The following is a 22,556-nucleotide window of genomic DNA, read 5'->3' on the forward strand; positions in this document are numbered from 1 at the left end:
GCTGAGGCAGGAGAATCACCTGAGCCCCAGAGGTGGAGGTTGCAGTGAGCCGAGATCATGCCACTGCACTCCAGCCTGAGCCACAGAGGGAGACTCTGTCTCAAAAAAACAAAGCAAAACAAAACTGACCTCAGAATAAGTTGTTAGATTGGAACCTAACTCACAGTGCAATGCTTAGGAAGGAGTTTAAGCAGAGAAAAAAACTTCTGCCTGCCTTACTATGTTTGTCATCCTTAAAACTGATTAATCACATGCTATCCTTAATGTGTATTTTATCCTTAACATGTGTGTCATTCTAAACATGTGTGTCATTCTAAATATGTGTTAATCACATGGCATCCTCAACATGTGTTTGCTAACACTGAAAATACTTTAACAGGAGGCAATATCTTGTGTTCCAAATTGGTCAAAATGCTCAAAATGCAAAGACCCACTTACTTAAATTCACACTAAGAGTGAATAATGTTCTAAGGGAAATTATTGGAAGGAAAGAGCTGGCAAGTATCTGAGGACATCAGAAAAGAACATCATCACCAGTGGAAATGATTAAACAGAGAGAGAAAAACAAATGTTGGGAACTTCCAAAGACAAAATGTATTTTCTCTAACTGTTTATTTTCTAAGGCTAGCCATTGGGCAAATTCCAATTGTTTAGTAGGTTCAGACTTTTTAACAGTAACTGCAGGTGCCACTGTTTTCACTGTAAACGACCTGACAGCTTGGGGAAGGACATGCCAGTCCACTCGGTTACAACATAGAACAATTGTATTTAAGGCTCTGTGTTTTGCCCTGTTATCTGTCTCGTGGTCATGGATTGCTTTCTTTATGAGACAAGCCATTCCATAATAGTTGTGATGCTTTAAAACACTTTTATCATTGGTTTCATGGGTACGACTGCAGGTGGGTTCATAATTTGAGTCACTCTTTGTTTGAAAAAATATTAAGCTCCCAGGGTAAGCTACATAGTTTGCTGCTGCTAAGTTTTGGATAAGAGTGTGTGTGTGTGTGTGTGTGTGTGTGTGTGTGTGTGTGTGTGTGTGTGTTTCTCTTTTTTTTTTTTCTTTTCCAAGACAGAGCCTTGCTCTGTCGCCCAGGCCAGAGTGCAGTGACTTGATCTCGGCCCACTGCAACCTCTGCCTCCTGGGTTCAAGCGATTTTCCTGCCTTAGCCTCCAGAGTAGCTGGGATTACAGGTATGTGCCACCACGCCTGGCTAATTTTTGTATTTTTAGTAGAGACAGGGTTTCACCATGTTGGCCAGGCTGGTCTCAAACTCCTGACCTCGTGATCCACCCGCCTTGGCCTCCCAAAGTGCTGGGATTACAGGTGTGAGCCACCACGCCCAGCCATGGATCAATGTTTTGGGAGGAGCACTTCAGGTGGAAATTAAAGACATTGTCCCTACCTTTATGGTGCCGTTGGTGTAGTAGAGATTTCAGAAAAATAAATGGAAAATCGTTGTGCAGTCTAACACATTCTGTAACAGATAAACGCACAGTATGCTGGGGGAGGGCAGGCGTGAAGATCTCATCACAAAATTATGGTTCAGAGAAGACTTCTTGGAGAAGGTCAGATGAGGTTTTCCAAAAATTATGAGCTTGCAACAGTTTAATTTGTGTGTAGGAGTTCCTTAATGCGGCTGTAACAAATTGCTACAAACCCAGTAGCTTAAAGCAACACAAATCAACTATTTAACTAAATAGAGACAGAGTATCGCTATGTTGCTCAGGCTGGTCTGAAACTCCTGGTCTCAAATGCTGCTTCTGCCTCTGCCTCCTAAAGCAGTGGGATTACAGGAGTGAGCCACTGTACCTGGCCTCAGATTGATTAACTTGCAGTTGTGGAGGTCAGACATTCGACACTGGTCTCACTGTGCCAAAATTAAGGTGTGGGCCGGGCTACATTCCCTTCTAGAAGCTCTGCTGGAGAATCTGTTTCTTGCCTTTTCCCGCCTTTAGAGCATGCTCACATTCCTTGGCTGGGGGCCCGCCCTCCATCTTTGAAGCTGGCAGTGGTTGGCCCAGTCTCCCCTGATGCCAGTCCTCTGGCTCTGGTGCCTCTGCCCTGCTCTCCTCTCTATTTAAGGACCCCCTGTAGTTACCTCGGGCCCGCCCCGATAATCCAGGATAATCTCCTTATTTTAAGGTAATCTGATTAGCAACTTTAATGCCACCTGCAACCTTAATTCCTCCTTCCAAGTCTCATAGCATATTCACAAATTCTGGAGATTAGAATATGTACTTATTTGGGGGCCATTATTCTGCATACCACAATGTTTAAATAAGGTCTCCTGGCCAAGTACAGTGGCTCACACCTGTAATCCCAGCACTTTGAAAGGCTGAGGCAGGTTTATCGCTTGAGATCAGGAATTTTTTGATCAGCCTGGCCAACATGGCAAAACCCCCCAACTTTATTAAAAAAGAAAAAAAAATTAGCCAGGCATGGTGGTGCATGCCTGTAGTCCCAGCTACTCAGGAGGCTGAGGCAGGAGACTTAATTGACTGTCTCCAAAAAAAAAAATTATAATAAAATAAAATAAATAAAATCTCCATTCTGTATTGTAAAATAGAAGAACTTTTAAAGATAAAATATTTAGTTGCTTATAAAACAAAACGTTTTACCCATCTATTGTTAACATTTTCAAGTAAAATTGTCAGATTTATATTCCTAAAAAGAGATAGTCTATTGATATAAGCTCCTTTTTTTTTCCACATTTTTTCTTCAGCTTCTTTTTTCAGTTTCATTAATAGTCAAAATAGTTATTGTACAGATTAAATGTGAAGGCTTTATTGTAAATTGTTGATATTTTCAGCAAAACATTCTACAATATTCTAGCTTATTTGTATGAATGAGAAATTTTGATATGCCTGAAATAGAATTATAGAAAATGCATATTATAATTTAATTTCCAGGCATCACTTTTTGGAGCTTTGAGAGAAATTCCTGTCAGTTATAGAAAGAATAAATGGGTCCATATCGGGGCATGGAGGAAGGAAAAGAGTGCCCATGACAGCATTTGTGCACCACTTTTATGTAGTATTGTTTGTGGCAGTGAACTAAATGTTCCTTTGTGAAATGTCTTTTCAGTGGAAACAAGCCAGAGGTAATGGCACATTTGTAAAATAGAAATCTCAGTGGGAGAAACACTGGTTTCGCCCTCCTCAGTTGATTTTTTTCTGATTCAGACACCATCATCACCAAAAGTTGGTTTCTTGTAACACACCTTCCAACATTCTCATCGTGAAAATTACTGTTCCTTGATAATGATGAGACACCCTTCTTGGGGAAACAGTGAGGATCTTTTGGGTATGAGAGAAACAAATTTGTACCAAAGTATGAGTCCCGGTGGGTAAGAACCCAGGTTTATTATGTGCCACAGGCTGTCTGAAGTGGGAAGATGAAGGAGGGTTTTTTTTGTTTGTTTGACGGAGTCTCACTCCGTTGCCAGGTTACAGTGCAATGGCATGATCTGGGCTCACTGCAACCTCTGCCTCCCGGGTTCAAGTGATTCTGCTGCCTCAGTCTCCTGAGTAGCTGGGACTACAGGCGCCTGCCACCACGCCCGGCTGATTTTTGTATTTTTAGTAGAGACGGAGTTTCACCACGTTGGCCAGGATGGTCTCAATCTCTTGACCTTGTGATCCGCCCGCCTCGGCCTCCCAAAGTGCTGGGATTACAGGCGTGAGCCACCGTGCTCGGCCCAAGAGTCCTATTTTTAACTAAAGGGTCTTTAGGGAGGCCTGACTTTGAAGATATGAAGCTGGGAAGGCCTAAATTTAATTATCAAATCCCATTTCAAAGGAGGAGCAAACCAAGTTTCAGGAATTCGATTAGAGAGAAACAAGTGAGAAACGAGGCCCAGTGGCTGGAGCGACTTCTGCAGATCCCACCGGGTATTTGTTCATCGGCTCTCCTGTTTCTGGCGAGGGTATGCTGCCCAGGTTTAGGTCTGGTCTTCATATGTGAATTTGAGGCAGATACCTGCAATTCTGTACCTTTCGAATCAGAGCCACCTTTTCAAATTTATATTGTTGCCTAATATATTTCTAGAGAAATGAAATCTTTTGGCATATTCTTCTGTGAACATTAGCAATGCTTTCAAGGCAAGAATAGATCATCTGAGTCAACATGGTTTAAACAGATAGGAGTTTACAATATGGCTGTATTTGGAGATAGGATCTTTACAGAGATACTTAAGTTAAAACTGAGGTTATATCCGGGTGGGCCCGGATTCAACATGACTGTTGTCCTTTTAAGAAGAGATTAGGACACAGGCAAACCCAGAAGATGGCCATACAAGGACACAGGGAGAAAAAGGCCAGTTACGCACCAAGGAGAGAGGACTCAGAGGGGACCAACCCTGCCGACACCTTCGCCTCAAACTTCTAGCCTCCAAAATTACAAGACAATTTGTTTCTGTTGTTTAAGCTGCCCAGTTTATGGTATTTGTATTTGCTTGAGGCCAGAAGTTTAAGACCAGCTTGGATAACTTAGGCAGACTCTGCCTCTACAAAAAAAAAAAAAAAAAAAAATTAGCCGGACATGGTGGCGCATGCCTGTAGTGCTAGCTACTTGGGAGGCTGAGGTTGGAGGATCACTTGAGCCCAGGAGTTGGAGGCTGCAGTGAGCTACCATTGCCCGTTGTACTTCAGCCTGGGTGACACAGAGAGACCCTGTCTCTAAAAAAACAAAAGAATGAAAAATAATAAATAAATTAAATAATCATCTTTAAAAAGTATCATAGTATGATTTTCTTTTTTTTTTTTTTTTTTTTTGAGACGGAGTCTCGGTCTGTCGCCCAGGCTGGAGTGCAGTGGCCGGATCTCAGCTCACTGCAAGCTCCGCCTCCCGGGTTTACGCCATTCTCCTGCCTCAGCCTCCCGAGTAGCTGGGACTACAGGCGCCACCACCTCGCCCGGCTAATTTTTTGTATTTTTTAGTAGAGACGGGGTTTCACTGGGTTAGCCAGGATGGTCTCGATCTCCTGACCTCGTGATCCGCCGGTCTCAGCCTCCCAAAGTGCTGGGATTACAGGCTTGAGCCACCGTGCCCGGCCCATAGTATGATTTTCTAAGCCCTAAGAGTGTATCACCCACTCCTGGAACCATTTCTAGTGTGTTGAGGTTTCGTATTGTCTTTTGTTGTTGACTGTTCTTGCCAGTCCCTGAAAATGTCAACTGGAGCTGAAGTCAGTTCATCAGTTCCCCAACTCTACCCCCTTTGCTTTGCAGAAAAGATAATTACGTTTCTCTCCTCATTCTTAATCTCTTTCTTCTTCTTTTTCTTCATCACTGAAAAGATCACCAGGAGATCTGAATAGTGGGGAGGAGAACTGTATTGCGATTCCATTTTGCAGATTGGGAAGAGACAGTTTCTGGTGTGTGCTGTGGGTGCCCTCTCTTGGAAGAGGGGGAGAGAAGGTTGGGTTTTCTGCCTCACAGGGTCCGCATCATACAATACAGTCCTGCATACTTGGCAGGTGTAGGGGGAAAGCTATACATATTTTGTTGTTGTTGTTGTTGTTGTTGTTGTTGTTGTTGTTTTTGAGACGGAGTCTCGCTCTGTCGCCCAGGCTGGAGTGCAGTGGCGCGATCTCGGCTCCCTGCAAGCTCCGCCTCCCGGGTTCACGCCATTCTCCTGCCTCAGCCTCCCGAGTAGCTGGGACTACAGGCGCCCACAACCGCGCCCGGCTAATTTTTTGTATTTTTAGTAGAGACGGGGTTTCACCGTGGTCTCGATCTCCTGACCTTGTGATCCGCCCGCCTCGGCCTCCCAAAGTGCTGGGATTACAGGCGTGAGCCACCGCGCCCGGCCAGCTATACATATTAATGAGGGGGTTGAGTACATGTGCAGTGGATACCATATATGTAACAGACATCTCATGTTCACGTTGGAGTGGGCTTTAGCATTAAGATGAGCTGGCATTTGGCTCTCTACGTCGAAAGGTGAACTACACAAAGACAGTTTCTGCACGGCCTCTGTGAGTTGCTGAAACTGGCTTAAGGTCTGCAGTTGCTTATGGGAAAAAATGTTGGTAAGGCCAGTCATCTGCCCAGCCAGAGTTGTCGTGGTCTGGGTTTTAAATCAGAAGTAGGAGGGCTCTGATAACTCCTATTCTTAGGGAGTTTGGCAAGAGTATGGTTTTTCTTTCAGCCTTAGGAATTTAGGAAGTTGTCATGCCAGCCAAGCCTGGAACCCTAGACTTCTAGGTAAATTTTAATTCCTTAACCTTAGAGCCCATCTTAGTTAATAAAGGGATACCTATTTGGGTCTCTCAGATGACATTTTCTTTCCCCTCTTCTCCTCCTCCTCCTTGTCCTCCTTCTCCACCCCCTTCCTTCTTCCTCCTTCTTCCCCCTCCTCCTTTCCCCCTACTCCTCTATTGCATCCTTCAAGACGGAAAAGAAGCTATCAGATGCCCTGCATCGTCCTGCCTAAGATCCTTCAATTGGCCTTAATTTCTATAGGATTTCCTCATCTGACTCTACTGCTTTTTGTATGATACGCATAAAATGTGATTTCTACCAGATTGCTTAGGATTATCCTTTGAATAGAAAAGAATTGGTCCTATTGAACAAGTTTTGTCATCAGAAAGATTTGGGTTTGGATCTCATTTTCACCACTTTTGGGCTACTTGACCTTCAGCACTTTACCTAAATTCTTTAAAGTTTAGTTTCTTGTAACATAGGAGTAATATTTCTTATCTCATAGAATATGTAAAGTATTTACTGTAGTATCTTTGATATTCATAGAAACGGAAAAAAAATGGTACTTTAAAAGCTTTAAAGCTGATATTACCAATTACTACCATTATAGTAATAATAGTCATTCTAACAATCGCCTTACTCCAAATAAATTTCTTAAAGGGTTCTTTTTTTTTTTTTTTTTTGAGACAGAGTCTCGCTCGGTGGCCCAGGCTGGAGTGCAGTGGCCGGATCTCAGCTCACTGCAAGCTCCGCCTCCTGGGGTCCCGCCATTCTCCTGCCTCAGCCTCCCGAGTAGCTGGGACTACAGGCGCCGCCACCACGCCCGGCTAATGTTTTTTGCATTTTTAGTAGAGACGGGGTTTCACCGTGTTAGCCAGGATGGTCTCGATCTCCTGACCTCGTGATCCGCCCGCCTCGGCCTCCCAAAGTGCTGGGATTACAGGCGTGAGCCACTGCGCCCGGCGTCTTAAAGGGTTCTTAACGATTACTTTACTATCCCTTATTTGAGCAATTTACTTTAAAGTATATATGAACACACATTTATTTATTCTACTTATAATCTGTTGTTTCTTCACAGTATTAATAAACAATAAAAACATCTATTCTCTTAGAAATACTTAAATTTGAAATGAATAGGGATAGTTTCAATTAACCCAAAGGAAGAGATAGCTATAGACTTTTCAGGACCCATCATCCACCCTTACATCGCATTATAAGAAATTACTATCTCATTTGTAAAATGCAATGGGGGATAATAATAATAGGGCTCATCACACAGGATGTTGCTGACAGTGAAGGCAGTAATGCATTGGAAGTGCTCATCCCAGTGCCCTACAGGCAGCTTTTGCAACAATAACGAGAGGAGAGCTACCCATGGGCTATCACGTTCCTCCTCACTGATAGCATCTTAGTCTCTCTAGGAGGTACCCACTCAACAGATGCAGTTCACCTTTATCAGCGCAGCTGAATTCTTTGCGGCTGCTTTAGTTATGATGGTAACATAAACTGCCACTTGAGTTATGATGATACTATAGAAAGTTGTATTTAGAAAAGTATCCCTCTTCAATGAACATTTTTTCACTACATATTTATTCCACTACCTATTTAGGAATAAATATATAGTCAATGTAATGATCTCATCATGCTTGTTGTTGTACATCTATTTATTCATTTGTATTAGAGAATCTAACTGTTGAGTTAATATATATCATTTATGGCCGGGCGCGGTGGCTCAAGCCTGTAATCCCAGCACTTTGGGAGGCCGAGATGGGCGGATCACGAGGTCAGGAGATCGAGACCATCCTGGCTAACACGGTGAAACCCCGTCTCTACTAAGAAATACAAAAAATAGCCGGGCGAGGTGGCAGCGCCTGTAGTCCCAGCTACTCGGGAGGCTGAGGCAGGAGAATGGCGTGAACCCGGGAGGCGGAGCTTGCAGTGAGCTGAGATCCGACCACTGCACTCCAGCCTGGGCTACAGAGCGAGACTCCATCTCAAAAAAAAAAAAAAAAAATATATATATATATATATATAAAATTTATATTTCCTCTTTTTCAGCATAAATTATACATAAACTATTTAAACACGGATTCCAGTTTTTAGAAGGCCTTTTGAATATTCAAGTTCTTAGAGTATTATAAAGAGGAACATTAAACCTATTACTTAGAGAAAACATACATGTCATCCATGAACCTAGTTGTGATATGGACAGAAGGCAGGGAAATGCTGGGTGGAAAAGGGTGGTGCCCAGCGAGGGCCACACCGTCAAGCCTGGGACCATGGCCCAAAGTAAGAACATGCATTCTTGTTTTCCTGCTTGAATGTTGCTTTTTGGCCCACCCTGCCCCCTATCCTGTACCCATAAAAGCCCCGGGCCTCACTGACAGAGCAGCAGAGAAGGAGAGAAGAGAAGCAGCAGCCAGATGTTGGAGAAAAGTAGCTTGACTTCAGAGGGCCGGCTTGACAGTGGGACCTCGAAGAGGAGTTCCGCTGGGGATGGCCAAACTCCAGGGGAAGACCCCCTTCCCACTCCATTCCCTTTCCAGCTCCCCATCCCATTGAGAGCCCCTTCCGCTGCTCAATAAAATCCTGCACATTGACCACCCTTCAATTGGTTTGTGTGACCCACTTCTTCCTGGAGCCCACACAACAACCTGGGTGTGGGTGCAAGAGGCTGTCACACCGTCCCTTCACTGAGCTGTTTAAGACTTAAGCCACCCACAAACAGCAAAGCTAAAAGAGCACGCTGTAACACACATCCTCTGGGGCCCTGGGGGTCTTGGGCAACCCCTAGATGTTGCCGTGGGCCCACACAGAGTTCTGCTGCTGCCCGTTGCCCACAAGTGCACATCCCGGCCTCTGTACCTGCTCACCTGTGTGCTCCCTGTCCTGCAAGGGGTTGAGAGCTGCAAGCTGAGTAAATGAGCCAATCCCTTTCTGAGTCCCATGATGGGGTCAAGGGAATTATCAACCATTTCAGTCGGGCTGTCTTGGTAGTCAGTGTAATTGACTTGGACCAACTAATTGGTGATCTGATTAGTTGCCTCATCATCTTCTAAATCAATCCGAACAAAGTTCATTCATTGCATCGGAAAGATTTAGCTTCCAAATCAATGTGTAGGGGATTTGTTGATAAACTGACTTCACTGGAAAACCTGGCTAGGATTCAACTGCTTGTTCCAAGTCATTCGTATGTGAAATGAAATTGGGTTTTAAAATTTCAATTTATTTTCATTCACAAGACTTGCTCTCCAGCGACATGAAATAGAAGCGTAACCTTCACGGAGGTGAATAACGATCATGCTCCTGCAGAGATGGTTGTGCTTTCGTTGTGACAGAGCAGTGTCTCAGATCTCCATCACTCAACATGGTCGCGGAACAGTTTGTTTCTGATCTGTGATGAGGTGAGGTTGAAACCCGAGAGCTGAGAAGAGGTTGAAGTTCTGAAACGAAGAGTTTGGAAGTTCAGAAATTGAGGAAATTGAGTGTAGAAACTGAATTTAGAAAGTTTAGCAACTTTTATTGCATTTTAGCAAAATGTCATCTATTTACATTTAAGATAAAATGTGGAGTTATATTTATTGTAGTTTCTTTTCTTAGTAATTAATTTTTATTGTATTTTAGAAAAGAATCAGTCCACCAGGACTGGAGATTTAAAACAAAACAAAGCTGTTTCTTCCTCACAAATAGTGTGGGAAGTACTGATTTAAAGGAAGGCTTTGAGTGCAGTGAGAGACTTTTGTGGGGGGCCCTCAGCCACCTGGAAGGGACTCTCATCCAGGAAGTTCTTTTTTATTTTTTTTCAATTATACTTTATGTTCTAGGGTACTACATATGTATACATGTGCCATGTTGGTGTGCTGCACCCATTAACTTGTCATTTACATTAGGTATATCTCCTAATGCTCTCCCTCCCCCTTCCCCCTACCCCACAACAGGCCCTGGTGTGTGATGTTCCCTACCCTGTGTCCAAGTGTTCTCATTGTTCGATTCCCACCTGTGAGTGAGAACATGCAGTGTTTGGTTTTCTGCCTTTGCGATAGTTTGCTCAGAATGATGGTTTCCAACTACAAAGGACATGGACTCATCCTTTTTTATGGCTGCATAGTATTCCATGGTGTATATGTGCCACATTTTCTTAATCCAGTCTATCATCGATGCACATTTGAGTTGTTATTTTCCTTCCACTGAAAGACAGGGGCTACAAATCTCCTCTCCATATCATGTGAGCCGAGAGGTGCAGCTTGGAGCAGAAAAACACAAAGACTCAGATGAGGGTGGGTTGAGCAGAGGCAGGGATTTTAGTCTAGGAGGCAACCATAGCCAGTGTTTTACAGCTGCTGACAAAATACAGCAAATAGACTTGGAAATTGAGTTGTTAAAGAATCATGTTCCGCAGGTAAATATTGGCCTGGAGCAGGGGCAGGGGAGGGAAAGTGCTGGTGTCTCTCATTTGCAAATCCCCTTGGTGTAAATACTCCCTCTGTGGATGGATCCAGGGACCAGTGTGAGGCCCTGCAAAGCAGAGATGCTACTAACTGGCTTTGGACCCAGCATAAGCCCGCATAGCACACCCCCGGGTCGTGGTAAATGTTCAGAGAGACTGCAGACAGAGAGACAAATGCAAGGACCTAACCGTGTCCATGCAGAAGAGTGGGGCACAGAGGGAAGGATTTAGGTGAGCCAGAATGAGGACAAAGGAACGCTGAGAGGACTGGGCAAGGTCTAGGATGCTTCTCCAGCCTTCTCCCAGCATCATCTGGAAGAAACTCTCAGCAGTACCTCCAAGACGTGAAGCTGGAAGACAATTCCAGTAAGACACGTTTGTGGCGTTTTGTGCATGAGTGGTCCTGTATAAGTCATCTTGCTACATTGTATGTGCTTCTTTCTTGAAGTTATTTTCAGTTAATTGTTTAAATGATAAAAGGTCAATAAAGAATAAAGATTCTTTGCTGAGTTAGGGCATCTCCAGGACTACCTGCAGGTTGAATAATGCACTAGAAGGGCCCATAGAACTCACCAGAAACATTGATTATAATGAAAGGGTGCAGAGTACAATCAGCCAAGCGGAGAGGTGCTGAAGGCAGAGCCCTGGAGAGACCCACACAGAGCTGCCACCTCCTCTCCTGGTAGAATCGGGGCTGAGCCTGCTGCTCCCAGAAACAAGGTGTGGCAGCTCACACGGAGCACAGCCAGCCGGGATGCTCCACAGGCCTGCGTCCGGAGGCTTCCCTTGGACCTGGTCACAGAGACATGCTTGACTGCGCTTGGCTGACCTGTGGGCCCCAGCTGCCTCAGTCTGTTTGTGCCCCTATCACAAAATACCTCGGACTGGGTAGTTTATAAAACACAGAAATGTATTTCTCAAGTTCTTGGGGCTGGGAAGTCCAAGATCAAGGAGCCTGCAGGTTCAGGGGCTGGAGAGGGCTGAGCTCCGCTTCCAGATGGTGCCTTGTGGCTACGTCTCCTGGAGGTGGGCAAATGCTGTATCCTCATAGGATGGAAGGGACAGAAGGGCAGGAGTGTGCTGGATTCAACCTGCAGCCCTTTCATAAGGCATTGATTCCATTCACAAGAGTGAGGCCTTCATGACCTAATGGCCTCCCAAAGGCCATACCTTTTAATACTGTTGCACTGGGGAGTAAGTTTCAACATGAGGTTTTGGGGGGAACATCGGCGTTCAAACCATAGCATCAGTTCTTCACGAAGTCATGCCAATATGCATGCTCCAAAGCCCCACCATGAATCATATTGTTAGGCTCTGCGTGTGGCCCAAGGCCCCAGCTAGACACAAACACTCTTACCAGAGAAGACATGCCTGTGGCTTAGACGTGACCTCCCAGGAGCTGAGGGCAAAGGCCAGAGTGCTCCTTGGGTAAGGCTAGTTTTTTCTTTTTTCTTTTTCTCCTGACAGGGCCTCTCTCTGTTGCTCAGGCTGGAGTGCAGTGGTGTGATCATAGCTCACTGCAGCCTCCATGTCCCAGGCTCAAGCGATGTCCCCAGAGGAGCCGGGACCACAGGTGTGTACCACCATGCCTAGATAATTTTTGTATTTTTTGCAGAGATGGGGCCTTGCTATGCTACCCAGGCTGATCTCAAGCTCCTGGGCTCAATCCTCCCATCTCAGCCTCCCAAAGTGTTGGGATTACAGGCATCAGCTACTGTGCCCAACCAAAGGTTGGTTCTTTACTACATACCGTTGAAAGTGCTATTTTTTTTTTTTTTTTTTTTGAGACGGAGTCTCACTCTGTTGCCCAGGCTGGAGTGCAATGGCCGGATCTCAGCTCACTGCAAGCTCCGCCTCCCGGGTTCACGCCATTCTCCTGCCTCAGCCTCCCGAGTAGCTGGGACTACAGACGCCTGCCACCTCTCCCGGCTAATTTTTTGTATTTTTAGTAGAGATGGGGTTTCACAGTGTTAGCCAGGATGGTCTCGATCTCCTGACCTCGTGATCTGCCCTTCTCGGCCTCCCAAAGTGCTGGGATCACACGCTTGAGCCACCACGCCAGGCCCGAAAGTGCTATTATATAGAAATATTTCTAAATTTCAGAGACACTGATTGAACAACACAACTACCCTGCCAGGGCTCAGAGTGAAAAGAACAGAAAAGCCCTGCCCTTTATTAAGTGCTGATTGACAGGGCTTATTTCTGTATTTAGATCATGTCTGCAGAATGTATTTCCTTACATTTATGCACATATTAGACAAATCAATCACAGTGCTTGATGTATCCACAGCCCCTTCCCCAAAATCAGCTTCCACTCACATTCCCCGCTGGCATCTCCAGCCTCAGCCACCAACACTATGTGCTGCAGGACAGAGTCTGTGGCTCCCACTAATTTAGAAATGGGTCCCTGGAACCACCAGCAGTCTGTCCACGGGCAGCCAAGGTCTATGATTGACATGATGTATTCATCAATAGTTATTAGCGGAGCCAATAGGAAGCCCTCTCTCAATAATTTCAATTGGTTTTTTTTTTTTTTGAGACGGAGTCTCGCTCTGCCGCCCAGGCTGGAGTGCAGTGGCCCGATCTCAGCTCACTGCAAGCTCCGCCTCCCAGATTCACGCCATTGTCCTGCCTCAGCCTCCCGAGTAGCTGGGACTACAGACGCCCGCCACCACACCTGGCTAATTTTTTTTTTTTTTTTTAGTAGAGACAGGGTTTCATCGTGTTAGCCAGGATGGTCTCGATCTCCTGACCTCGTGATCCGCCCGTCTCGGCCTCCCAAAGTGCTGGGATTACAGGCTTGAGCCACCGCTCCCGGCAATAATTTCAATTGGAAGTCAAAGAAAGACTCGGCATAGGAAGTGGGAAGAAGTATATCTGAACACAGTGTAGCTAAATTCTGTTAATAGTGTGGTTCTAGGGCCCCCTCCCCTTCCAGCACCTCAGAGCTGTCTTGGATGCACTATATCCTTCCCTTCCGTAAAAACTGACCCTTTTGTGATTTTAAAACATTTTCCTGAGATTCCATTTCCTCATCACCTCACACATATGCTTAGAATGGACCCCTCTGTCTGCTTGTGAGAAAAGTAAAGTAAAATAAAATAAATAAAATGAAGAACAGACCCCTCTGCGCCTGATCTAGCCTGACTGGCTCTGCATTCCCCGCACTCCACGTGGGCAAATTGAACCAACTATTGTAGGTCAGTGCTGTATCAGCAGATGGAACATGGAGCTTAGATCATCTCCATGTTGAATAAAAAGGGTTGCAGGATTAATGAAACAAAGGCAATGCAAATCATCAGTGCTTGCTGCTCTACGAAATCTTTGCATGCCTTTTATAAGAAAAGGTTTAGTCTCATGCTTTTTAAAAATGTAAATGACAGGTCTATATTAATAGTGATCACATATTACAGGGCTCCTTAGGTTTGGTATCATATTCTTTTTTTTCCTGAATACTAACTATGATAGGCTGTTTTATCTCTTTCTAAAGAGACATATTTGTCATAGTTCAATAATGAATACTTAAACATATCACGTTATTGATAAACATTCATTTATATAATATAGGCCATCTAACATGAATCGATTTGTAAGTGGAAATTTTTTAATGAAAAATTTAAAAAGGGAAAGTAACCTGTTCATGCACCATAAATTTCACTTAGTTTCCTTAAATATTAAGGCTACACAATAAACAGCATCTGTCTCTTCTGGGATTTCACAGGTAAACTCTTCTTCTCAGGTTTTTGGCAGGTATTTCGCATGTGTTAATTGGATGTCAACAAAGTAATCCCATATGAAACTACGGTCACAATTCCAGTCTTGGCTTGTAGTGGGAAGCCAGCAGCAAAGTGCGCTTCACCGAGTACGGTGCTGGGGTGCTGGGAGTTCAACTCCATGCTCTGCTGCTGCCGGGCTGTGTGGCTCTGGGCAGCTCACACAACTTCTCTGGGCTTCAATTTCCCTTTCTGCAAAACAAAGAGCTTCAAGCCAACCTCAATATTCCTTTTCTGTTCCAACATTCTGTTATTCCATGAGTTAGTTATACAGTAATGATAAGACAAGGAACAACACCCACTTATAAACAAGCATCACTGCCCTTCTTTGAAACTTGTAAGCATTCGTGGAGAATGCAGCCCCCATCCTTCCTCTCTCTCTCTCCCCAGCCCCTATTTGCCAATAGCTCTCCTGCAGTCATTGAAACCTGGTTTAACAGCAGATCAATAAAACTTCTGCTGAGAAATAGACTTGATGGATAGACTACTGAGCAGACTACAGAGTTTCAATGGTAGGACTTATAGAAATATATTTGATATATTTGTATATTGTATATTATTTTGAAATACTGAAAATAAAAATTTAGTTCCCCCAAAGTATACCCCTCCCTCCTGACCCAAGTTAACTATTTTCTTGCTTTACTTTTCCTCTTTTCTTTTCCTTTCCCTTTCACTCTTTTCTCTCTTTCTTTCTTTCTTTTAAAAGGAGTCTTGCTCTGTTGCCCAGGATGGAGTGCAGTGCATGATCTCAGCTCACTGCAACCTCCGCCTCCTGGGTTCAAGGGATTCTCCTGCCTCAGTTGCCCAAGTAGCTGGCTTTACAGGTACCTGCCACCGTGCCTCGCTAATTTGTGTATTTTTAGCAGAGATGGGGTTTCACCATGTTGGCTAGGCTGGTCTCAAACTCTTGATCTCTGGTGATCTGCCTGCCTCAGCCTCCCAAAATGCTGAGCTTACAGGCATGAGCCACCACACCTGGCCCTTGCTTTATTTTTCATATATGTTTACTATAGGTGCATGCTCTCTTAAAATACATGTATTTACTATTTTCCTTGATTTTCACCATATAAAATAATAGCATATGTTGGGTAAATTTTTGGGACTTGCTCTCTCCACTTAATAGTAAAATACATTACTAAGATGAACTCACATCATTGGATGTCAAACGAATAGTATTGTTATTGGGTTATACGAATGTGAACAGAAAGCACATGTATTGGAATCAGTGAAATACAGCAGCTGAAAATGTTACCATATATATTAGGAATCCCAGGTTCAGGGAGTAAGCCAGGAGCAGGGTTTAACGTAACATAGGCATAATGAAATGAAATGAAAATAGTTTCTGTCATGCGCGTCCGTGTGAAGAGACCACCAAACAGGCTTTGTGTGAGCAATAAAGCTTTTTAATCACCTGGGTGCAGGCGGGCTGAGTCCGAAAAGAGAGTCAGCAAAGGGAAATAAGGGTGGGGCCGTTTTACAGGATTTGGGTAGGTAAAGGAAAATTACAGTCAAAGGGGTGTTGTTCTCTGGCGGGCAGGAGTTGGGGGGGGTCACAAAGTGCTCAGTGGGGGAGCTTTTTGAGCCAGCATGAGCCAGGAAAAGGAATTTTACAAGATAATGTCATCGCTTAAGGCAAGGACCGGTCATTTACACTTCTTTTGTGGTGGAATTCATCAGTTAAGGCAGGGCAGGGCATTTGCACTTCTTTTGTGATTCTTCAGTTATTTCAGGCCATCTGGGCGTATCTATATACACACAAGTCACAGGGGGTGCGATGGCTTGGCTGGGGCTCAGAGGCTTGACAGTTTCTGTATAACTATTCCCTAAGTGAATTTCTAGATGGAATTTGGCTCTGCTTTAAAAGGCGCAAATAAAACCAGGTGCAGTGGCTCACACCTGTAATCTAAGCACTTTGGGAGGCTGAGGTGGGTGGATTACTTGAGCTCAGGAGTTCAAGAGCAGCCCAGACCACATAGTGAGACCCCGTCTCTACGGAAAATTAAAACAATTAGCTGGGTGTGGCGGTGCGCAGGTGTGGTCCCAGCTGCTCTGGACGCAGAGGTGGGAGAATCGCTTGACTCCAGGAGGAAGAGGCCGCGATGAGCCATGATCGTGCCACTGCACTCCAGCCTGGGCTACAGAGCAAGATCCAGTCTCAAAAATGGGGCAAATAATATATTTTGAAAGTCATTGCATTTCGTCTCATTGATACAATCGTTTCCTCCTAAATAGAGTTGAATTCTCAAATCTTTGATTTTCAGCAGTGTTATGACAGGACAATGCCACTAGATGGCTGCCTTTCTTCTAACTTTGACAATTTCCTTGGCAAGGGCTCTGCATTGAGTAAACATGTCCTTTACATGGTTTATTTATTTTTACTAAAATTGCTTTCATGACAGTTATTCAAACTCACAACCACTTCATACTGCTAGGCTGGCATTTTGAACAGGATAAGTGAAACAGCAACTGTCGCTGAAAATGGATGGAACGTCACGGTGAGTTCTAAAAGGACAGGGAGCTTGTGCGGTGCCCTGTTGTAAATAATCTGTAAATAAATGCGGGGCACCCCTGTTGGAAACTGGAGCTCTGGGCGTGGCGTCTGGAGTGGGTGTGTGCTGCTTTTGCTTCGGAGACGTTCATTTCCCCTCCTCAGACAAAAGCTCTTCATTCGTAGCATGTGGCCAGCGTGGGCTCAGCTCTGAGTTCGAACGCAGCTCTGAGTTCGAACGCAGCTCTGAGTTGGAGGCCTGGCCCATCAGAGCGTTTCCCTGCCTCCGGCTACAGGGATTGGATAAGGAATGAACTGACGACCAAGTCAGCAAAAACTCAATTCCAGAATTTTGGGGGACTCTTAGGAAAGTTACTTTTCTTTTTCACTTGGGTTTCTGAGAGACAGACTAAGCCTCCCCAAAATGAAGCCGCGGAAAGGCAGGCAGGGCAGGAGAGGGAAGGACCATGGTCCCATGCTCTGCACCCTCTACTCACCCTGCCTGACGCCATCTCTGCTCCTGGATTTTCCACTTTTACAGCTTTAAGCTGGTGTCTTTCAGTTGCAGCCCAAACTCCGGAAGATATCAAGTCAAAAGACAAACACCATTTGACTGGACCACTTTCTGGCTACAGTTTTGACAAACCAGTTTGTGTCTAGAAGGACTACCGCTCTAGTAACCTTCCCTCACTTTGTAGTTTCCAGGTGCCTGGTGTGTCCTGGATAAGAGGAGAGGGACAGCAACTGGTGTGAATGATGGTATCTTAGCGGATGTCATGGACATGGCGTCCATCAGCACCACAGACGAAAGTAAGTGACCTCTCACGTCCACCTAAAGGCGTGTCATTGGACAGAGGTTTATACAATGAGGCTTTGCATCACCAGAACCACCCCAAACTCCATAAAGAGCAGCAGAGACATGTCAAGAGAAAGGGGAGTAGGGAAGCTGAAAATATGCCCTTTACATGTCGAGAAACATGGCTTCTGGGGTCCCCTGTCTCTGTCTCCCTTGCTTTAACTCCTGGCAGTTGATGGACGCTGGAAAGCCACCGTCTGCCTTCCAATTTCCAGGGAACAGGAATCTTGTTTCTACCTACCAAGTGCATTGTCAATGTTTAGTATTGAGAGATAAAGCCTTATTAGGAAACAAAAGAAGTTTACAAATAAAGAAAAAAGAGAAAAACAAAAATGTCTTCTAAATAAACTATAGTTCAGTTTAACACAAATTCAAAATAAAACACAAACAATCCATGATATTGAGAATTTCAAGTGTCCTGGCTGGGCACGGCGGCTCATGCTTGTAATCTCAGCACTTTGAAAGGCTGAGGCAAGCAGACAGCTTCTTTTTGGGAGTTTGAAATGAGCTTGGATAACAAAATGAAACCCTGTCTCTACAAAAAATACAAAAAATTAGCTGGGTGTGGTGGCACACGCCTATGGTCCCAGCTACTCGGGAGGCTGAGACGGGAAGACGGATTGAAGCCGGGAGCTCAAGGCTGCTATGAGCCATGATTGCCCCACTGCGCTCCAGCCTGGGTGACAGCAAGACCCTGTCTTTAAAAAAAAAAAAATTCTGTTCAGGGAAACAGGGAACAAGTAACTGATTGACTCAACTTCTACCCTCTTACTATTTTTTCTATTTGTCCTCACTGAAGTCTGTTACTCTGTCCTCTGACTGGAGGCCCTGGTGGCTCCTGGGCTGGGATGGGGCCCCCTGTGTGCACAGACCCCTTCGGGAAATGGAGTGGAAACCTGGGAGTTTGTATGCGGAAGAGTCAGATGGAAGCCCAGGAGCCAGCAGACACTGAGCACCTGTCTTTGTCACCACGCAGGGCTCTGCCCATCACAGGAGGGACTTGGGGGCTCAGGTTCCAGCACTTTCTCCCCTGGCCTCAGGCTGGGGGAGCAGCTCCCGTTCACCCACTGAGAAGGCCTGTGCAGGCTCTAGTGTCCGGGAGAAGGGCCGTGCCTCATTTCCATCTTCCCAGGAGGCCCTTCTGAAAAATATGGCACTACCACCCCTGTTTCTATTTCAGCTTCCCGTTCTTTTTCTTTTCTTTTTTTTTTTTTTTTTGAGACGGAGTCTCGCTCTGTCGCCCAGGCTGGGGTGCAGTGGCCGGATCTCAGCTCACTGCAAGCTCCGCCTCCCGGGTTCCCGCCATTCTCCTGCCTCAGCCTCCCGAGTAGCTGGGACTACAGGCGCCCGCCACCTCGCCCGGCTAGTTTTTTGTATGTTTTAGTAGAGATGGGGTTTCACCGGGTTAGCCAGGATGGTCTCGATCTCCTGACCTCGTGATCCACCCGTCTCGGCCTCCCAAAGTGCTGGGATTACAGGCTTGAGCGACCGCGCCCGGCCGCTTCCCGTTATTTTTCTCAGTTCATTGGAATATGGGCCTAGAATTTCCATCTCAGCACAGTCTCTGCCCTATTCTCCCACTTGCTGGCGGTCTTCCAAGAGCCATCCCAGCAAACACTGGGGCATTTTTGAGTTACGCCTCCAGCCCACCACGGGGACCGAGCCTGGACCTTTGGATCAGAGCTTTATTGGTGGGGCCAGTGCAGAGGTGGGTGATTCATCATGGATTACCAAGGTGGGCTCTGGAGCCAGGGCTCTGGGTGTAAGTTCAGTTCCACTCCCTAAGGCTGTAGGACCCGGGCAGGTCCCTTGGGGGCTCTGTGACTCTGTTTCTTCTTCTACAAAATGGCAGTATTCATGGAAGAGCTCCTGGCTCAAGGGTTATCAAGATTCATGAGTACATACAGGTAAAGCACCCAGCACAACGTATGGTATAAATGCTTGTTGCTGTGAATATCATCCTATTCCCCGGTGGTGTTCGGGGAACCTGTTTTCCCCTCTCTCCTGGGTAGATTTGCCTGCAGTGAGTGGGAATTCTGTGGCTCCTGGGGTCATCGGCGAGTCCCTCTCCGGCTTCTCCCTCCTGACTGAGAATTGCTGGGTGGCCACACTTGGGTGTGTGTCTCTCTCCATTCCCTGTTACTTGTGGCAGCTGACGCTTTGAAGCCATGATTCCAGTTGGAACTGAGAAGCAAATACTGCCCACCTGGCCGCGGACACTGGCTGCCCGTTCAGAAGCTGGCCAGTCACCAGCAGCTGCCCTCTGAACGACTGCCTTCGAGAATGGCTAGTTTGCCAAACATCAATTTGTTAAAATTACAGGTTTATCGTTTCTTTGAAACCAACTTACACTACATCAGGCCACAAACTGGGTGAATATGCAATTCCAGGGTACTGAGCCTGGCTGGTGTTGACGCTTCACTTTCTTGTTTTCTTTTTTCTTTTCTTTCTTTTTTTTTTTTTGAGATGGAGTCTCACTCTGTCACCCAGGCTGGAGTGCAGTGGTGCGTTCTCAGCTCACTGCAGCCTCCACCTCCTGGGGCTCAGGCAATTCTTATGCCTCAGCCTCCCAAGTAGCTGGGACTATAGCGCGTGCCATCACATCCAGCTAAGTTTTGTATTTTTAGTAGAGATAGGATTTCACCATGTTGGCCAGGGTGGTCTTGAACTCCTGACCTCAGGTGATCCACCCACCTCAGCCTCCTAAAGTGCTGGGATTACAGATGTGAGCCACTGCACCCGGCCAATGTTTCACTTTCTAAAGCCACATTTTTGAGGTACACAGCCCATGCTTCATGCCAGGCCTACGAGGGGGTTCCTGGTTGTAAACCTGTCTCTGACCTCCCAGCTGGCTCAGAGGTGTCCCCAACCCAGAGTCCCGAGGACAGCCCACTTTGGGGAGGAAGCTCGCTTCGGGTCCTGGGTGTAAAGCCAGCCAAAGCAGCACCACATTTCTGGTCTTGGCTGCCAGCCACAGTCTTCTCTCTCTTCTCAGAAATGGGTCTTGAATCTCTTCTGATCATGTGTCCATTGGGCTAGACTGGGAAGAAGTTTTCAGTTGTAGTCTTTCTAAAGAAGCATGACTATCGTTTCTGCTTCTATTTCAGCTTGCTGTCACATTCCCTCAGTCCAGTGAGACCTGCACACGGAATTCTGATCTCAGCTCAGCCTCTGCCATGGTCTTCAACTTGCTGGAGGTCTCCCAAGAGTCATCCCAGCAAACATGGGGGCTCTTTTGCCCATTTATGTGAATGGCCACCATGGGGAATATTCCCGCCCCCTGGGGCCTGTGGCGGCTGTGTTCACCCGGGGGTGGGGAGGGGGGCCTGTTCCTGCAGGTGGGTCCTCAGTCCCCTGGCAGGGGCGTCCTTGGATGAGCTCTCCTGCTGGGGGATCACGCAGAGCTGCTGAGGGGAAGGAACAGGCAATGAGGCCGAGGCCAGGGGGCGTCCTCTCACTTCCTTCCAAAGCTTCCTTCTGGGACCTCTCATCTTGGAGGCTGCTTTTTCCTTTGGTTCATTTCATCTGGATTTTACCAAGGAGAAAATGCAGTGGGGGAAGCAAGGAGTTACAGGCCGAGGGCTCAGTGGTTTGCTTTAGTTCTGCACACCCAGACACCCTGGCCCCTTCCCCAGCGGTCCAGGAATCAATTCCAGGAATGCTCTGTGTCCCAGCCTCCTGCAGTGGGATCTCTCTCTGCTGCTTCCAGCCGAAGGCCACTGGAGGGCAGCAGAGGCCGAGCTGAGCCGGGCCGGCGCTGCAGGGACTCTGGGAACATCTCCCACTCAGTCTCCCTCAATCTAGGGCTGGTAGCAGGCAGGTGCTGGTTCTTTCTATGAGGAGGGGTGACTGCTGACCATTGCATTACCACACGGAGCAGCGGAAGGAGACATCCCCATCAGGTCTTCCAGGAACGGTGGCTCAGAATTTTCACTGGGATCTCTCAAAAAGGCGTTCATTTAAGGGACAGCTTTCTGTTTGTGGATTTCTTAGGGTTGAGTCATTACACGAGGCTTATCAGGGACAGGGATCAGTGCTTCGGTGTCACTGGTGAAAAGAAGCTCATAAAACAACCTTCGGGATTAGCTCATTCGCCAGCCACGGCCCCAGCACAGCGGGTGTTGAGTTCATTATGTGACACAGACTCTACAACGAGGTGGTGCTGAACAGACTTCATAAAATTGTCTTGTATACAACTCCCCGAATATTACTTAGGAATATAGTTCCGTTGAGGGCACATGCAGCCAATATTTATTTGAAAATGTGGAAATCTAGCCAATTGGATACATGCAGGTGATTGAGATAATCCAAACTTTAATGTCTTTTTGAATATTGCATTCTCTTGTTTATTCTTTGGCATTTAGACACAGTCTGAAGCTCAGCTGATTCTCATGATTTGGGAGTGGAACGCCCAGTGTTTCAGGTGAATTGTGTTTAGGGCTAATTTGGGCTCTGAGAAGGGCCCATTTTCTCCGTGAAAATCGTGGCTTAAGAAGTGCTTGGTTGTCTTAGCCAGCTCGGGCCATGACAAAATACCGAAGACTGAGTGACTTCAACAGCAAACAGGGATTCCTCACGGTTCTGGAGGCTGAAGTCTAAGGTCAAGGCACTGGCAGATTCACTTCCTGATGAGGGCCTTTTCCTGGTTGAGAGAGGGCACCTTCTCATTGCATCCTCACATGCGAGAGAGAGAGAGAGAGGGGGAGAGAGAGAGGGCTCTGCCCCCTTCCTCTTCTTTTTAGAGCACTGGTCCCATCACCGGGCCCCACGTCGTAGCCTCTTCCAACC

Source organism: Macaca mulatta, chromosome 9 (assembly GCF_049350105.2).
Source record: "Macaca mulatta isolate MMU2019108-1 chromosome 9, T2T-MMU8v2.0, whole genome shotgun sequence".
In the NCBI taxonomy this organism is placed as follows: Eukaryota; Metazoa; Chordata; class Mammalia; order Primates; family Cercopithecidae; genus Macaca; species Macaca mulatta.